Raw genomic sequence first — 20,515 nt, 5'->3', positions numbered from 1 at the left:
TATGGTAATTAGGGATCAGTCATTTTTTGTCATAATAAGCCATTAATCTTCAATTTTCTGTGTAAATATTTCATAAAAAAAGACGGAAATAAAATTAACATTGATCAAGAACCTAATAGAGCAAATTGTTCGCCATCAATTACAGCCGGTCAATAACTCAAATTATGTAATTTCATAGCCTAATCATAAGAATATATATAGGCAGTGGAAATGTGAAAAATGGCATTAAGTAAGGTTGAGTTCATGAAATATGAAATAAATAGTTCATGAAATATGAAATAAATAGTTCATGGAATATGAATAAATAGAGTTGTCACAGGGGTCATACCCCCATCATCTCTATGGCACAGGATTTTATGAAGGCCAGTCAATTAATTATTAATTTAAAAGCAAAACTTTGAGCAAAGTTTAAAAAAAGCTCTCCAGGTAGCAAGCATATTACTGAAATGAAATTGTCTGACATTTGACCTTGAGCAGACATGGCAGCAAGGTCAAGTTCTATACATCCTCCTGTTGAGATGAACATAATAGCCAATTCTAAAGAAAGTCATTCAAAGACTACAGGATTAATAATCTAGACACAAAATTGGCTGACATTTGTCTGACATGTGACCTTGACCCTGAACTGGCACATTAACAGCATGGGTTCTGCAAAACACTTTGCTGATGTGAACATTTGAGCCAAGCTAAAGAAAGTCATTCAAACAGCAAAGGATTTATAGAGCCCACACATAATTATCTGACATTTGATATTCTTTGACCTTGAGCTGGCACAAGGGCGGCATGAATTCTGCATATCCAACTGTTGAGGTGGACATTTCAGAGAAGGTTGAAGAAAATCCTTCAAGGAGTATAGGAACACTAAATTTTCTGATAGTTGATTTAAAGTGTGACCTTGACCTTCGGCCAGTACTAGGCAGCATGTTTCTGCACATTGCCTTGATGTCACAGATAAACACTAATGAGCCAAAAAATTCCCTTTTTTATCCTGCATAAACATTTCAATGTATAACTGAATTCAATAACCAGTTAATTCAATTCAATTTTTAATTCATGGTTTGCACAATATCTACTCAAGGAACAAACTTGAAGTCTAACAACTTTTCAAATTCCATAAATTCTTATTGCAATGCTAACAGCATACAGTATAAAAGGATAAATTGGAGACCATTTCAATGTTCAAACAGGTAAGTCAAGATGCTTTCTCTCACTTGCACAAAAACTAAACAAATAAAATTGAAAAGTAACTACTACAAAGGATGGCTATCAGTTACTTCAATGTAAGGCATGGTTTCGCTCATGCATGGATGTAAAGTCACAATGGGCCAATTGTAAAATAATCTACGCACAAAACAAGTCAAAAATCAGTTACCCCATAATTAACTGCCATGAAATATTTCCCTGCGGGTTTTGTTAAAATGCAAATGATACTGAAAGTCAGCTTTTCAATTCAATAACAGTTTAATGCAGCAAAAATAAAAATACTCATGACATCTATGGATGTTACCCAACAAAGCTTTAATACAACTGCCAGGATACCAGAAAAGGTAGAAAATCTAATTATCAGATTAAGTGGCCTAACAAAATGGGTAGAAATCCATGAACCAACTTGAAATTTATGCTTTATAAATAACAGTCAATTCAATCAATTTTCAACAAAGTGACTTTGACCAGTGGTAGATATCTCTGCAAGGTACCTATAAACCAAATCTAAATATTGGTTAATAAAAGAAGACGTTTTGAGGTAAAGTTAAAGACATCTTTTCAGCCTTACTGAACTTGATCTAACTGAAAACCCACTCAAGGTTCTAGGACAAATGGAGGAAGGACATTGACATGTGCTTTCCCATATTTTTCTGGGTCAGGAAACATAACTTTAAAATAAAGGTAAAATAAGATCATGCCAAAAAAACATTATTATTTAGGGAAGCTGTGATCTAGGGAATCGACACCTGGAATAAGATTTAAAATTGAAATTAACTTAACCAATTTAGTCATGAGCAGAATTTAGACTTTGCACTATAAAACCCATGACACAAATAATTTCAGAACAGTTTCAAAGAAATTACATCCCAACATGCAATTTAAATCTGAAAACTTATAAAACAAGAACTGTCGGAGGACAGTAACGCTCGACTATTCGAAAATTTGTCACAAGGGTGTTTCATTGAGTATAACAATGCTTACCTATATGAATACATAAAATTGTCCGAAAAGGTACAAACTCTTCAAGTTTCAATACATTCCCTTCAGTAGTTATGGAGATACAAGCTTACATGCAAACACTTAACCAAGAATTCATGAGTCGAAAAAGGGGCATAAATATGTAAAAAAGCAAATCAGAGTTATGGGACTTGTGCCAATTATCTTAGATATTCACAGAGAACAAGTGTGTGAAGTTTCAATCCATTCCCTTCAGTAGTTATGGAGATACCAGCTTACATACAAAAACTTAACCAAGAATTTCTAAGTCGAAAAAGGGGCATAATTATGAAAAAAAGCAAACCAGAGTTATGGGACGTGTGTGATGTTTCAATCCATTCCCTTCAGTAGTTATGGAGATACCAGCTTACATACAAAAACTTAACCAAGAATTTCTAAGTCGAAAAAGGGGCATAATTATGAAAAAAAGCAAATCAGAGTTATGGGACTTGTGCCAATCATCTTAGATAATCACAGAGAACAAGTGTGTGAAGTTTCAATCCATTCCCTTCAGTAGTTATGGAGATACCAGCTTACATACAAAAACTTAACCAAGAATTTCTAAGTCGAAAAAGGGGCATAATTATGAAAAAAAGCAAACCAGAGTTATGGGACTTGTGCCAATCATCTTAGATAATCACAGAGAACAAGTGTGTGAAGTTTCAATCCATTCCCTTCAGTAGTTATGGAGATACCAGCTTACATACAAAAACTTAACCAAGAATTTCTAAGTCGAAAAAGGGGCATAATTATGAAAAAAAGCAAATCAGAGTTATGGGACTTGTGCCAATCATCTTAGATAATCACAGAGAACAAGTGTGTGAAGTTTCAATCCATTCCCTTCAGTAGTTATGGAGATACCAGCTTACATACAAAAACTTAACCAAGAATTTCTAAGTCAAAAAAGGGGCATAATTATGAAAAAAAGCAAACCAGAGTTATGGGACTTGTGCCAATCATCTTAGATAATCACAGAGAACAAGTGTGTGAAGTTTCAATCCATTCCCTTCAGTAGTTATGGAGATACCAGCTTACATACAAAAACTTCACCAAGAATTTCTAAGTCGAAAAAGGGGCATAATTATGAAAAAAAGCAAATCAGAGTTATGGGACTTGTGCCAATCACCTTAGATAATCACAGAGAACAAGTGTGTGAAGTTTCAATCCATTCCCTTCAGTAGTTATGGAGATACCAGCTTACATACAAAAACTTAACCACAGGGACGCCGACGCCGACGCCGACAAATGGGTGACTGCATTAGCTCGATTATTCTGCGAATAGTCGAGCTAAAAATGTTTTAATTTTTAAACAGGATGAAATTATTTATTAAGTACAATCATTTTACAATAGTTTGAAAATCATTAATTTATAATGACCAACACTATAAAGATAATTGGTTAGCAGTTTTACCATTCAATCTGACTCGACTCCAACAGTTGTTTCATTTTTAACATGGGTTTATTTTAATGATGGAAAAAAAATCAATTTCAAGTTACCAATAAACTGTTTTAAGTATAGAATGAATAATTGTAAACCATTATTATTTTACAGATGGCCTAAATGACTTGCTTTAATGCATTTAATTAGAAAATCAATGGATTTTCCTCCTACAATCAAATTAAGCTAAAAACAACTTTACATTAAGCCATGGATAAAACACTGCTACAGTTCACAAAACATTTCAAATATAACGATTCAAGCATGCCTTACACTATGAATTATTTAACAAGTCATATTAATTGTTATTCAGGTGGAATTGTTTTTGACCATTTCATGTTTGTTGTATTCCAGTATATTAAAGAAAGTTTTTTATACTGACTTCATGTTTTAAAATCTCTGAATATCCATAAGTGGCATTATTATATTATGTTTTAAATATAAGTCCACTGGTATAATTCGATTGGAACTTCAATTTTTAATTCATTATCTCAGTGGTGTATCAGTGATATTGTCATTGTCATTGATATGTCACTCTTTTTTTGTTTATTCAATTTGTTATTTTAATGGTAATCCTGTTTCAATGAATGTTTTACTATAATGTATATCTGGTGCAGAACTAATGTGTGTGATAGGCTAGCAGATTTGTGTGGTGATTATGCAGAGTAAGTCTGCTACTGTACATTGTAAATGACAGGTGACATTGACTTGCAAAGCTTGGAATTTTCAAATTTCTATCCTACATTTTTTTCCTGTTGCACGAACACTGCAAAGGTCATAATTATGATATGGCGACTTTCCAGCTTTACTGACGGAGGTTGACCTCAGGTGCCCCTTTGTACATTATTTCAGGCACAAATTGGCTCCTCAGTAGCACCACTGATGTTCAATGATGTTCCCTTAGCTAGTTGGTTGGCTTCTTCACATGACGAATGCAAAGTCCCTGGCAGGATTCAAACCAAAGCTGTGAGGGGCAAGTGGTTTGAAGTTATTATAAATCAAACAACTCTCTTAAGTAATCACAGAACATCATCACATATATCATAAAACATGTGAAATTAACTAACACTGTTTTCTAAACATAGAGTACATTTCAGGGTCAATATGTCAATGCCGTATGGTGGTATGATGCGTGTGTCACACCAAGGTATAGGAAAATAACTGCTGATTGTGTATTTATATAAAAATATATAAACATATTCCAACAAGCAACAATTATTTATTATCTTTCATCAATAATAAGCTAAATATGGCATTCTTTTTGGCAATAATTACATGTATCATATTACATTACAATAATATGTGTGAACTATCACACTTTGATATCGTTTAAATTATTCCCAAGATTAAATTACGTCTTAATATATTGGCATTTGCATCTAGATTTATTATCATGAATAAAGTATTATTAACAAACTATTTTATACTATTAATGATCGTTCTAACAAAACATGATTTTCATCAAACTATTCATTACCATCGATGTATGAGTGCGGGTCTCCTGGTCCCGTCAAGATATCTAGGATAATATTTACGTACACATGCGTGTTGAGAATTCAATTGTTTCCACAATCATCCAACCTTTTACGACACTTATCAATGTGGGACAAATAATGTGTTGATAAGAAATCCACCGATCATAGCTACTGAATACTTCATCTAACCCTCTATACAAAATGATAGGGCAGACATTGAATAGAGTGTTTAGAGGTGAACAAAGATTTAATTTGAAGAGCTGGCAGTATGACTTGTAATTTATAGTTATTGACAAAATAATGTTATCATTATCCATGCCTTTTACACTACAATGATCAAATATTCATGAAAATTTATTTCTCTGCCTATGTAGTATGTATTATTAGGTCTAATTAAACTTTAATATCCTGTTCTATGTAACAACAGTATAAAGAGACAGTCAGACTAATTCAGCATTTCCTTGCCAGGACTAAAAATGTGGCTTGTTTAATTTGGTACTGGTATAAAACCATGAAAAATTTACAAACCCAGACAACAAATGTCAATCTTGTATGTACTGGGCAGGATGGAAAGGTTTTGTAATTCATGAAATAAATGTAAAAGGACCTCTCTGTACCATAACATAAATATCTCTTCATAGAAATTCTAATGTGTATTTGATTTGAGGAAAACAACTATGACGTGGTCCTTATTAAAAATAGTCCACAGTTAATATCATACTTTAAAACAAAATTATTTCCTGGTTTTGCCCATAAACATGTTTCAGTTTTTCACCTTTTATGAACATTCCAGCCTTTTATCAAGGACAAATAATAATAATAAAACACATGTAACTGAAGACATATAGTGTAGAAATAATAACACTCCTTGAAATACAAGCATATAATTACTAAAGCAAAGCAACCTAACTGCCTACAAAATATCACCAGATCTCCATAGAAACTACCTTAAAAGGCTATTAAGCAAATTAAGCCAATCATCCCTGTACTGTATGAATCCCTGACAAATCCCATGCTGTGTTTACCTCCAGAGAGAGCTGTTCAATAATGAGGTACAAACAGTACATAAGTATGCATAATCCTACTAAGGTTTTCAATCCTCCACACTGCACTGTGTCCACACAAAGTCCTGTGGTGTAACAACAGAATGTGTGATCAAATCCACATTTTAAGTACATAAAGATGTATAAAACTCTAATCATCTTATTCTGTTTCAAGGATTCATGAACTTTTCACATAGCATTTTATACATAAAGTTTCAATTTGAGCTTAGATAAAATTGGACAAAATTCACCAGACAATTCAATATTTTTTAAATCAACAATCATTATGTACCAAACCCCTGTCATATTTTTTCTTTGATAATAGCCATATGACATTGAAATCCAGTTTACATGCCATGTAGATATAATGTCTGGAACTTACATTTTTGCAAAATCCATGTTTTTATAAAACCATTGAACTTAAAATGCAGCAGGACTCCCCCAACCCTTAAATATTTTGATATTTTTTTATTTCTTGTTATTCCAATAAAATGCCACAAAGATTTCAACTTTGAAATTGACTTTGTGTATTGTTTTACTAGTACTTACCATGCAATTCTCAACAAGAATTGGCCAACTTCTTCTCACAAATCACATTCATCTGACAATGGTGTGAAAACTGGCCAGATGACCTCATCCAAATAATTACAGATAAATTTTAACAATTTTTTTTTTACAAACAATATTAACGTCATAATAAAGACTTTCCAGGAAGGCGTCAAGTGCAGTGGGAACCTGAGTAGAACCACCAATGTTCAGTAAGCTAGCTGGATAGCTTCCTCACATGAAATTTCAAGGTCTCTGAGGGTATCTGAACCAACAGCAGTGAGGAGCAATAGGGTCTGAAGTCAAGGACCTTTACCACTCAGTCACAGACCCTCTTAAGATTTTAATAAGAAATTGAGGTCAGAAAAGACTGAAGCTTTATAAAATTTACCTCGTAAGACCTAAAGACTGTGCAAAGTGAATTCACAATAGCTATAAAAAAGTTACTTTAAAAATTTGAAAATGAACCTTTGAATGTCTAAGGTGGCTCCTTAAAAGTGAAATATGATATGGAATACTTACAATTGTAGAAAAAAGCAAAGTTGAACACGTAAACAGGTAGTTGCACTAAGTATTGAGGTTAACTGTGTATTAATAAGATGATACTTCTACATAAGGGTTACAGGAAATCGAGGTAGTTCTTACATCTGAAAATACAAAAATACCATGGTTAAAATAATTTAAGCTTTTAAAAGCTTGCCTTGATTTTCATGAAAAAAATAACTAAAACAATATGTTGTCAAGAGAAAAATGCAGTTAATCCTTTAACCTGCTTGTAGTAATTGATACACCTATGCAACCAGTGCAGACCATGATCAGCCAGCACATCCATGCCATCTGATTGTGGTCTGCACTGTTCACTATTCAGTAAGTACACATTTAAAAAAAAAATTCGCTAAAAATGATAAATGGTTTTGTCCAGAATGCAAAAACGAACACAACCATTTCAGATATTTAACATAATCTTTACCTTAGGTAGAACCTATAAAATGTCAAAATATGCAGGAAAAGAGCCCTTACTTGGACACAAATATGGTGATATTAATTCTGTATTATTTTAAGCATCTTGTACACAGTTAAAACTTAAAACATCCCTTAACCCTTAGCCTACTGCCAGCATCTTATGCCACTTATGCAGATCAAAATTATCCTAATAGCTTACCAGGAACCGTATATTCAGTACAGCTAAAATAAACTGGCAATTTATTATAACTTATACAAGACTGTTGTCAAGAATCTTAACGGGTCATGTAACATCAAAGTTATTATCTTTTTAAAGACAGTTTCAGCAAGAGAAAACAAGAGGGCCATGATGGCCCTAGATCGCTCACCTGAATTATCAAACTCATCCAAACAATTACCTAGACAAGCATTCTGACCAAGTCTCATGACAGGCGAGTCAAAAATGTGACCACTACAGTGTTAACAAGGATTATCCATATTTGAGCAGTGCGACCTAGTTTTTTACCCAGGTGACACATATTCAAACTTGACCTAGAAATCATCAAAACAAACTTTCAGACCAATTTCCAGGATACTTGGATCAAAACAGTAGCAACTAGAGTGTTAACAAGATTTTTCTATTTTTAGCTCCGGTGACCTAGTTTGACATGCGATTTCGAACTCATCCAAGCAATTACCTAGACAAACATCCTGACCAAGTTTGATGATAATTGAGTCGAAAATGTGACCACTAGAATGTTAACAAGGTTTTTCCATATTTGGGCGGTGTGACCTAGTTTTTCATCCAAGATGACCCATGTTCGATCTTGACTTAGAAATCATCAAAACAAACTTTCAGACCAATTAACAGAATATTTGGATCACAACAGTAGCCACTAGAGTGTTACAAGATTTTTTTCTATTTTTAGCTCCTGTGACCTAGTTTTTTCATCCGAAATGTCCCATGTTCGATTTATTCCAGCAATGACCTAGACAAGTTTCCTGACCAAGTTTGATGACAATTGAGTCAAAATTGTGACCACTAGAGTGTTAACAAGGTTTTTCTATTTTTAGCTCCTGTGACCTAGTTTTTCATCCGAGATGACCCATGTTCGAACTCATCCGAGCTATCACCTAGACAAGCATCTTGATCAAGTTTTGATGATGATTGATGCAAAAATGTGACCGCTAAAGTGTTAACAAGGTTTTCTATTTTTAGCTCTGGTGACCTACTTTTTCATCCGAGATGACCCATGTTCGAACTCATCCAAGCTATCAACTAGATAAGCATCCTGACCAAGTTTGATGATGATTGATGCAAAAATGTGACCACTAGAGTGTTCACAAGGTTTTTTCTATTTATAGCTCCGGTGACCTAGTTTTTCATCCGAGATGACCCATATTCGAACTCATCCGAGCTATTATCTAAACAAGCATCCTGACAAAGTTTGATGATGATTGGGTCAAAAATGTGACCACTAGAGTGTTCACAAGGTTTTTCTATTTTTAGCTCCTGTGACCTAGTTTTTCATCAGAGATGACCCATGTTCGAACTCATCCAAGCAATTGACTAGACAAGCATTCTGACCAAGTTTGATGATGATTGGTTCAAAAATGTGACCACTAGAGTGTTCACAAGGTTTTTCTATTTATAGCTCCTGTGACCTACTTTTTTCATCCGAGATGACCCATGTTCGAACTCATCCAAGCTATCACCTAGACAAACATCCTGACCAAGTTTGATGATGATTGGGTCAAAAATGTGACCTCTAGAGTGTTCACAAGGTTTTTCTATTTTTAGCTCTTGTGACCTAGTTTTTCATCCGAGATGACCCATGTTCGAACTCATCCGAGCTTTCAACTAGATAAGCATCCTGACCAAGTTTGATGATGATTGAGGCAAAAATGCGACCGCTAGAGTGTTCACAAGTAATTGTGGACGGCCGGACGGACGACGGACGACGGACATTCACCGATCCTAAAAGCTCACCCTGAGCAAGCTCAGGTGAGCTAAAAAGCAACAACAACAAAAACAACATCAAGCAAAAAACAACAATAAACTATTCTAAAATCTTTCTTCTTCAGTAAAGCATAATTATCATGTTTGATCATTACAAGATACCATTAACAAAAATAAACCACATTAAGTGCCAATTCAAAATATCCTTTGAAATTCTGTCAAGAATAATTACTGCCAACTCCTCCGGTGGGGTTCTGTCAGTCTAAAACTTGGCACACAAACACACGCAAATCATTTCAGCCTTGCATACATATAAACATTTTTATTATTCACGTATTTGTGTTTTAACTTAATTAACTCTAATTTAGCTCTGCTGACTATGTATATTTTGTGTTTAATACTGATTTGTCCTGTTTTGAATTTAGAAGTTGCTCCCTTTTTTTTTGTTTCTTTGAGCGAATGAACATTTGAGCCGTGTCATGACAAAACCAACATAGTGCGTTTGCGACCAGCATGGATCCAGACCAGCCTGATCAGGATCCATGCTTTTCGCTTACCAACCCTATTACAAGTAGAGAAACTGATAGCGAACATCATGGATCCTGATAAGACTGCGCGGATGCGCAGGCTGGTCTGGATCCATGCTGGTCGCAAACCCATTATGATGGTTTTGTCATGACACGGCTCATTTATCAATAAAGAGCCTGGTCAGACAGCACTGATGAACTCTATGATGGTGGCATTTAGACCTTTTGTACTTGATATACTAATCATTTATAGAACATTAAACCTGGAGAATTATCCTATAAACAGGATCAACATCCTAAACTTAGAATCAAATTTCAAAAGAATAAAAGACCCCTTTTTCCGAGAGAATGTCTTCACTGGAATAACCAGAATTGGGGAAAAGTTTCAAGGCAGTGAAATAATAAATTCATGAACAGGACAAAATTTTAAACCAGTTTTTTTAAACCGGATAGGTCTAAATTTGAAGATAAAGGTGAAAGTTAAATTATAACTATTGCATGGCAAAGAACTGAATGCTTTTGAAAAGTAAATGAATAAGATATCTTAATAAACTATAATAAAAACTAATTTAACTGTAACTCTGTAACAATTCATTTTTTTCTCCTAAAATATGATTATTATAATAACAGTTTTTATACCTATAATTGCTTGAGCTGAATAAGTTAAACATATACTTAAGTAAAATTACGATTTTCTGATAAAATATATAGTTTCTACATTAAACAGGTGTGAATTTTATTTGAAATGTCAAGATTTTGTGACAATATATACAGAAAGTACCATTTAACTTGTGTAAATTTCAATGATATGACAAAATTTTGAGACCCCCCCCCCCCCCCAAAAAAAAAGCTGAAGAATACACTTCAACAATAAATTTATAATATGAAAGTAGGCAAAGCCTGTGTATGGGGAAGTCAGATAAAAAAATTGTTCATTTTTAACTTTTAAGGCATCATTTGGTATTTCATGGAACGCTCCTGTTTTCAATTGGAACACCTCAACTATTTTTCTTAATCCAAGTTGCGTTTGTTCCGTTTTCTCAATTATCATTGAGTTACATTGAAAATGGCAGCGTCCAACTAGAACCGACACTGAAACTTTCACTGATAGGTATAGAATTCTATAAATTTTTTAATTGTTTTTTATTTGATTTCCTTTAAAATATACATGTGTAGTCTATAGCCTGGCAAGCCAACACCGGGGCCAACTTTGCGGCCTCAGCCTTTAACCTCCCCATATTAGGATGTTCTACTTTTCAAACTGAATAATCTAAACTTTTCCTAACACTAAAACACTGCAGTAATTTTTCAGACACTCAAAATATAAATTTTAAGTACCTATTTCCAAAATCTGTTTAGAGTATTTTGGTAAGTATATCAATTTCCATGCAGTACCCTAAGTGCAAGCTTAAAACATTCACAGATATACCATTTCAATCTTTTTAATAGATTTTTGAGACCACTTGAAACTGAATTGGAAGAGCAAATAAACTTGAGTGTAAATACATAACCCTTATAAATTAATAAAATAATATATTATAGTACACTGAAGATAAAATACATAACTGCCATTAGACAGTATAAATGCATAGCAAATACATAATATAATAGCTTATGAAACTTTGGATGGGGTATTTAAGTTATACAAACTATTTTGAATGATACTCAATTATTTCAGTAAAACATTTATATACTGATGAAAATGGAAAGTTTTTTTTAATTAAACATAAAATAAGAGGCATTTTAAAAAGAGGAGATTTTTTGATGTTAAACTCTTTGTATAACAATGCAAACCTTATTAATAGGGAAATTTGAGTATTATTTTAAAAATGAAAAAAATGGGGAAATTTGACAAAATTATTTCACTTCGGTCAGATTTTATTACACACATAATAAAGTAAATTGTGGTGTTGTTTTGTTTTTGTTTTTTCAAAGAAAGGATTATGTAATTTTATCTACAATTCTGAGCCATTTGGTTTAAACCTTCACAACCTCAGGGAATTTTCAACATTATTGAAGTAGGAATTATCAACAGGAATCATCAACAATAAATTGGGAATTATCAACATTAAATTTGGTATTTTCAACATTACATTTGGAATTTTCAATGTTACAATGGGTCACTTTGCAACAATTAATTGGGAATTTCGAACATTGCATTTGGACTTTTCAACAATAAATTGGGAATTTTCAACATTAAAAGGAGAATATTCAATGGTTTAATCATATTACAAGTCTGTTTGACCTCTATTATAAGTCTAAAGATAAAGATAATAATCACCAGAACTGTTACAATTTTGATAGATTCAAATGACATACCAGTACTCATAATGTAAATATGATTATTTTGTAACTTTGTTAACTATAATAAGTCAATAATCTTCTATTCAATGCCAAATTGCCATAACCCACTTTTTCAAAATTGTATTATATTATAAACTTCAAGCTACAATCTGACCTTGAATCCTTCATATATATGACAACATACTTCATGCTGTAGAGGTTATCTATAAAACATGATCTTGATGCAATTTTTTCTAACAGTTCAATTATCAGAAAAGAAAACATTACACTAAATACATGACAAACACTTGTTCATCCTCAAAATATCTCTGCAGGAACTTCCTGTTAAACCTTTCATTATAAACAGTGAACAATATGTTTTTAGTGAGGTGAAATAATGACAATTTTACATCTTAGTTTATAAGATATTTAAATTTGTAACATTTAAACTAAAGTACTGTATATTTATTATCAAATACTCAACTAACTATTTATCTAGCAAAGGTTAGCATATCAAACAAACTTTTATTCATAAATGTTTAAATTCTAAATGAATTATTCAGTGAATTTCAATGCTTTCAAATTTTAAACATAGCAAATTAAACATTAGAAATATCAAGTTACACAGTAGGCTATCTCTTTTAAAATCTTTTGAAATAAGTTAATTGCCCACATGATAACGTTTTTTCCCCATTCCTCAGTTTTGTTACACAGTGAAAATCAAATCACATTTAATTACCAGATATAAATTTTACATAAAAAGCATCAAATTTTCTTTAATATATCACTTCTTAAAATAACTGCTATGCAAACAGTATAAAATAGCATTTATATTCTAAATAGAGAAAATTATGTTTATAACGCCAATGAAATTTATTGATTATTGCGGACCACTTAAAATTAAGAAAGGTGTACAGTAGCATATAAATACCTCAAATTACCCTTTAGCCCAAGATCATTGAACCTTTTCATACAAGTTTATCAATGGTGTTCCTACACTAAATTTCTAACATTTGTATTTTAAGGTTGCATACCTTTTAAAATTTCAATAATATGTGCAAACAGGCCATGCTTTCAGGATAATACCAGATAATCTTTCCTTGATTTTTTAAACGGTTATCACTTTTAGGGGAAAATTTACAAAAAAAATAATAAACAGTGCAGACCATGATCAGACATCACAGCTTAATCCAAATAATTAGACATTAAAAAAAATATTTTATATTTAACATTGTGACATTCTATATTTTATATTGTCAAGGCTTAACATGGAAAATTTGAAATGTCAGATTAATGAAGGATAAACATGAAATAGGTTAAATATACGTCTTATAAATTAGGACTAAACACAGATGTGTTGACTGATCTTGGTCTGCAATGGTCATATGGGTAAATTTAGCTGGATACAGCAGGCAAATGGTTAAATGAATTTCAATACTATCTTTACATGTATTTCTATACTGCTTTATGAAAGAAAAGTTTTTCTTCATCAAAATGTATCAATGGATTTTCACAAAGGAGAAACAATCTCTTTGTTTCCCCTCCAAATGTTTTAAGTAATTTAAATAACAATTTTATAGCCTTCAAATAGCTGCATTAAAACTGGTTTACACTCAAGACTATCAATAATTCTGTCTTATTTAATCATATAACAATTTATACTGAATTTCACCGAATTCCAATTTTCTTAGGCAATTAACTGAAACATCTTTCTATTCACAAACATTTCATGTTTAAATATTACAGATTTCTTCACAGATGTTTTATAAAAGGAAACACTATATCCTGTGAATATTTAATTAAGATACATGCATGAATAATTAAAATACAAAACTTAAACAAGCCATAAAAACACAATTGTCAGACATGCATGACCTCTTATTTAAGCATGACAAAACTAGTTTGTTACACGGCTTACTTAATTTGCACACAGAATATATTCAAGCTTACTTGAAATTCTTTTGTAGATCTCAGGTACAATAAGCAGTAAAATACGCTATAACACTAATTTTTTTAAAGCCTTTTACTATAAAAACTGCCAAAAAGTTTTCTATGACAAATGATAATCATATATTATAGGGCAATGCAGCAGACAAGTTTACAATGAAACAAAAGCTGGTAGTAGAATAGTGGGCTCGACTATTCTCAGTGCTACAAGTAAAACAAGAGTCATCTATCATGTAGAATTTTCAAGTTCGAAAAAGGGCCATAATTCGGTCAAAATCCATGTTCGAGTTATTGGCCTTGGACAGTGACCTAATACTCTCTAAATTAAGCGCGTGAAGGTTCAAACCATTCCCCGTCAGTAGTTTTAGAAATATCAACTTGCATACAAAAAGTGTGATGCCGACACCTGGGTGATTGCAACAGCTATCCCTATTCTTCAAATATTCAAGCTAAAAATCAGTACTATTTAAAATTTAGCAAAATTCACATTATATACATTCAAGATATGCAAAATAATCAAAGTTAAAGCACAAAAATTACAATTGACCCAACTTCTATTATCAAATTGTATTATTTACAAAGATTCAAAAAGAAATATATTCAAACGAATGTCATAATTATAATAAGATGATTATATGTTGACTAAAACCATAGCCTTAAAGGCTGATACCAACAAATGTATAGAGACAGTATAAATATATTCACGAAGATTCCACTGAGCTCATTGTTGCATGATAAGTAGCAATTACCCTAGAGACTTGTCTGTTAAGACATACTTATAAAATATTTCTTTAATATGCAGTTCCATGAAGCAAATTCAATAAATATTCACAATAAAAGTCCTTGAAAACTTTTCCAATAGGACTTGCTCTAGCTCTTCAACAAGACATTCCACATGTGAGCTTGTGCAAACTCCGATAAATTATCCTGGAAAAATGTAATGGACAAGAGACGGGCTCAATAAAGCTTGTGACAAATCTTGAGTCTATGAATTTCAGAAAAGTCAATAGAATTATTCCGGTCTCATGTTCTGCGATTGATTTCTTACTTCATAGCCGTAATCAATAGTTAAATTGTCCGTTATACAAACTGATAAGACCGAAATTTTTACAGCCTCACAGCCATTTACAAACCACTCCATAAAGCTACCAGGATTGTCATTTAACCATTCCTTACTGAGTGCGTTCAACAAAGAATTGTAGCATTTAATCCATTAGAGAACATTAATGGGACATCCACAAGGGTCCCTGGAGTTGGTATCACTATCCAGCTTTCAGCATATATAGAATAAAACATACAATAGATAGCAAATTGTTATGCAAATAAGCTTAGGCATTACCAGATAATTCCGGTAATTCCTTATTCTTACAAGTTTTCAGTGCAATGAATCTAAATGACTACCTTCCTGCTAAAGGTATAATTTATGTAACAAATAACTAAAGCAGAAAGCCCACAATATAAGCTGTTTTAAGGGTTCATATCTTTTTTAGTTATGCCAACATTGTTCAGTTTTATTTTGAGGCATATTAGCAGGAACCTGTGTAGAACCATGAATCTTCCATAAAATAGCTGGATAGCTTTCTTACATGAAAGAATCCCCCCAAGTCCATTGCAGAATTCAAATCTACAGTCGTTATAATTTCATGTACAGATTTTGCACCGAGTTTGAAAACATTTTTGATGTTGATGTTCCTCCTTGCTAAATACAGCTATAAAATATCAAATAACTAAGATATTTGTGAACTTTCTGAAAACAGGTAAAACAAATAATCAGCTAAAAATTATTCTTTCAAATACCCCCCTACAAGTATGTTTATCTAGAATGCAGAAAAAAAAAATCTGGTAAGATTTCTTTTAGACATAATCCTATTTTCACAAATATTAGTTATCTGTACTTGATACATTATCTTCACTTTCTAAAAATATTTACTTTGAATAAACACCTATCAGCCTCTGAACGGTTTCACATTTTTCCCTCGTAGATTAAAACTGAATGCTTGAATAAACATTCCTACCAATTCAATCACACAGTATTTTAATAATACATTTTTAATCAGATTTCTGTAAAAAGTAACAGCTTAAAATCTAAATTAAATCAATTAGCTGGTAAAGAAAGCCGTCTAACTGGCATCCTAAATCGGTCTTAATGTCTATTTTGGCAGGTATGTATGAGTAATTTCCTTCATTTCAAATTCCAAACCCCTAGATTAAGCAGCAAAAAAAAACAGATTTTATCAAAAGCTTAAATAAAACAGAAATTAGAATTTATTACATATTTTGACAAATGTGTAGCAAGAAGATAGTAGATATCAAAATTCAATTAACAAATTTTCTTCCAGACTTGAAACTCTTTATATTTTAGAAGGTTAATAAACATTACTCAGATATCTGTCCAAATTTCTTCAAATTAATTTTGCGGTGCTGACTGGTATTTCCTACAAAAATATTCGAGCCCTGCCAGTCATCAGCTCTGCCAGTCATCGACAGAAACAATATCATTATATCATCAATATTTTGCTGTTGATCAATAATCAATACACATTTGTAAAAATCAATAACTTTGACTTATTATGTAAGTAGAAATTATGAAAATTTACACAAAACATATAAAGAACAGGTGTCCGTGGAATTAAACTATGTTGTTATGTATCTAAATGGACATATTTCATAGCAGTGGAGACAAAATCATGGAATTGGCATTTTTAAACAAGGCTCTTCATAATTGTATGAATTTTTACTGAAATCGTGTAAACAAGTATGAAAGTGAATTAAAGACAACTAATTATTATTATAGATATATCAGTGTATTGTCGATATTTGTCATCCAATATTGATAAATTGTCCATTTGCTTTGCACAGAATCAATGATGGCTCTAATAAATATATCATTATCATTTGAAATTATTCCAAAAAGTATTTAATTAACTTTAAACTTATTACGAGATGTGTAAATATCATATACATTTTTGTATTTTGAATTATGGATACTTCTAACAAGAGCACAGCAAGCTGTGTTACAGCTCACCAGTTATTAAATCACTGTCTAAAAAATTTGGCATGCTATGGCTTTTAATTATGCACCTCATTTCTCAGTAAGAATAAAGATGAATAATTTTGTGATTGTAAAGTTAAAAATTTACTATTTATATAAAAGTTAAATTATTTTCCATTATAAAGGGGGTATTACTCTTTACAAATATTGTAAGTAACAAGTGGCACAACTCTTAAAAATGTTGCTTTCAAGATAATGCCCATACCTTCCCACAATTATAAAGAACTCCAAATTTAATGAGTAGTTTCGAAATCATTCTATTTGATGAGAATGTTGATAAAATCGCACATAACTCAAACAATATAGCTTTCAGGTCAATGCCATTGTCTAACAATTGTGCCTCGTCATGGTTAGTAAGAATTCTGAGTTTCATGTTGGAGAAGGCTGTGATAGCCTTCAAAACAACAAGCAAATTAAAATATGGAATCCAAAGAGTTGTTGACAACTGTTTATAAAGATAGGTAATTTGTAACATTTTTGTCATTTTTGTAAAGTATTTAGTTAACTTGTGTATGTATGGGTCTTGGAATTTTCATACACTGCTAACTCCTTATCAATTCATACCTGATATGATATGATAGAAATATTTTAACATTTAAACATAATATTATATCAATTATAAATTATGCCTTGTGGTGCTTGTAAATCCTTTGATTTACACTAAAAAAAATAATACATTGAGCATAAAATGCTCAATGTATTTATTGTATTATTCAATAATTATGACATATTTATATCCCATTTGAAATAAACTGGATACATCTAATTACACATTACATTTAATTCTGCGGAATGTTGATTTTTTTGTCCGAACACCGATAATACCGACACCTATGAAAATGTGAGTGACCTAGGTTTAAAAATTGGGAACATTTTCCTTGAAGTTGAAGGTATTAAAAGATAACTTCCTTTCAACAGTTTTTCTGTCATTGTTTTTTCTTTATTTCATAAACAAAGTTGAGAAGGAAAATATTGTTACTAGCTGTAGTAATGTGGCATAAAATCAATCCGGGACAGCAAAATCAATTGTCTGTATGGCCTAAGTTCTCCCTGTCCCACAGTCTCTATGAACAAATAAAATTCTTTCATATTTTCGTTATATCATACTTACAATCAAAAATTGCTTCACATAAAATGGACAAGTAAAATTAAGATTTTGCCGGCCCTGATCAAGCAGTATGACAACAAGAAATTGAAGGGCTTATGCTACTGATCCCTTTGTCTTGTTTTGTTTGTTTGTTTGTTTGTTTCAGTTTACGCCTTTTTTCAACAGTATTTCAGTCATATAGGCGGGTAGTTTCCTAACCATCGTTCCTGGAGAGTTACACCAGTACTAGACTACCTTCCTCCGCGCTAAACTACCAAAGCATCTCCCGGGGATCGAACCCACGCCAGAGAGGTAACTGGATTAGAAGTCATCGACTCTAACCCCTCGACCACGGAGGCGGTTCCTTTGTCTTGTAAAAAAGGAATTGTGTGTTTGTGTCATATGTGAATTTAAACCAAAATTAACAGTATCTTCTTAGCCAGTTGATCTAATAGTGAGCTCGACGAGCTGGCCCAAAGAGCCTGCTTGCAAAGCGAGCTTTACGGTAACGCGAGTACCTGCTAGATGATGGTTTTGAAAACTTTCGTCCGAAAGTGCTGAATTGACACATCACAACTTTTCGAATTGCAAGATAAAAATAAAAGCCGATGTACTCTGATTGAAAACGGAAGCGTAGACTGGTGTCCTGCGCACTTATATGGGAACCATAATAGAAAGAGGGGACCAGAATAAACGGAAGCAGTGTTTACATATGTAATGTATATACCGAATGACAATTTTTAAATGGAAAATGGAAAATAAAAATGAACGATTATTTTATAATATTTAATGGTTAAAGAAAATCGAGCTCGCTTTGAGGCTTTGCCTTTTTCATATTATCTACATGACATATACATGTCATTGTGTCTTATGAGATTGTTTTGCTTTGAACCACTGATCTCTAAAGAAATATGGCTCAAACTAAAGTTTCACAAGATTTGTACGGGAATAAATTTTCTCTTTTGATGTTTATATTCATTTATTTTGAGCTTTTATCAAAATTTAACTTACTATACATTACATATGTAAATATTATTGTTCGTCTTGCAAGTGGTCTAGAGTTACCTCCCTTGTTTCAAACTGAAAGTCGGTCAGTACAACCTGCGGTTTACTTTCCCCGTGTCTACACTCATATGGCAGGTATTTTAAGAAATTTGAACTTATTGAGTTAAAGACAATTATATAAATTTTCAAAGGTTGCAATTTGGGGATGCATTATTACCTGGTTCCACGTGAAAAACACAAACGAACAAGACGGCACAAACACACAACAAAATGGCGAAACGGTGTTTCCCAGAATGCAGTACAATTTTGTAAACAATCGAAAGCACGTGGAGGCTCGACTGATACGGCCTCCTCTCAGTAGTTGGTACGGCATACAGTATAAAAATAATGCACATTTATGAAAGTAAACGAAACAGAATCTAATGTTAACTTAGAATTTTCAGTGATATCAACTTAGATTTAGAGCTTTTTTATATACAGTATAGATCTAATTGATATGTTGAACTATTCAAACATTGACCAACATTAAATAATGTAGATTAATACATGTATGTATAATAAAAAATATGTGTTGGGTTAGGTGCTTTTAAAGGTTCACAGGAAATCATGCAAATTATTACGATCTTTTTAAATTCATAAAAGGGAGATGCAATTGCAATTGATCAAGAGAGTGCACTCCTAATTGTACTGTTTGGTGCCCTGCTGGGTACCTTCCGAGGTTTGCGTTCTTTCAATTTTGCCTTGACTCATGAATCCTTAATCTAATATATACCCCGGATCTTAATTACAACTGTAATATAAAGCCGTGTTTATATTTATATTTGTTATAGTCAATCACTAATATCGATGTATTTTTACACAGGTTATTTTTATTTTCCGGTACAAGGGAAGTCAGTAGGTGAGGTTTCAAGGTTTAGGTTTCAAGGTTTATTTGAATACGTCAAGGCCCATATGGGCATGTGACAACATAAAACAGTACATACATACAAAATAATACAAAATGGCAAA

General features: G+C 32.3%; 1 protein-coding gene across 4 annotated transcripts in view; it reads right to left on the bottom strand.

Moving 5' to 3' along the window:
• Window positions 1-19,744, bottom strand: part of LOC132730725 (CUGBP Elav-like family member 2) — a 141,315-nt gene extending 121,571 nt beyond the window's left edge. The window contains exons 1-2 of one of the 4 annotated variants that reach the window (XM_060716731.1): window positions 19,725-19,744; window positions 7,227-7,351 (exon numbers count right to left, since the gene is read on the bottom strand). The gene's annotated coding sequence lies outside the window, so the exon portion shown is untranslated. Of the gene's footprint in view, window positions 1-6,062; window positions 6,082-6,140; window positions 6,245-6,707; window positions 6,724-7,226; window positions 7,352-19,724 lie in introns of those variants that run through there. The other 3 variants (XM_060716753.1, XM_060716770.1, XM_060716779.1) reach the window with 3 other exon arrangements.
• Window positions 19,745-20,515: the final 771 nt, after the last annotated feature.

The sequence above is a fragment of the Ruditapes philippinarum genome, unplaced genomic scaffold (assembly GCF_026571515.1).
Source record: "Ruditapes philippinarum isolate M1 unplaced genomic scaffold, ASM2657151v2 ctg275_1_1_1_1, whole genome shotgun sequence".
In the NCBI taxonomy this organism is placed as follows: domain Eukaryota; kingdom Metazoa; phylum Mollusca; class Bivalvia; order Venerida; family Veneridae; genus Ruditapes; species Ruditapes philippinarum.
Note: the sequence above shows the minus strand (reverse complement) of the source record. Positions and strands in the feature narration are given on the sequence as shown.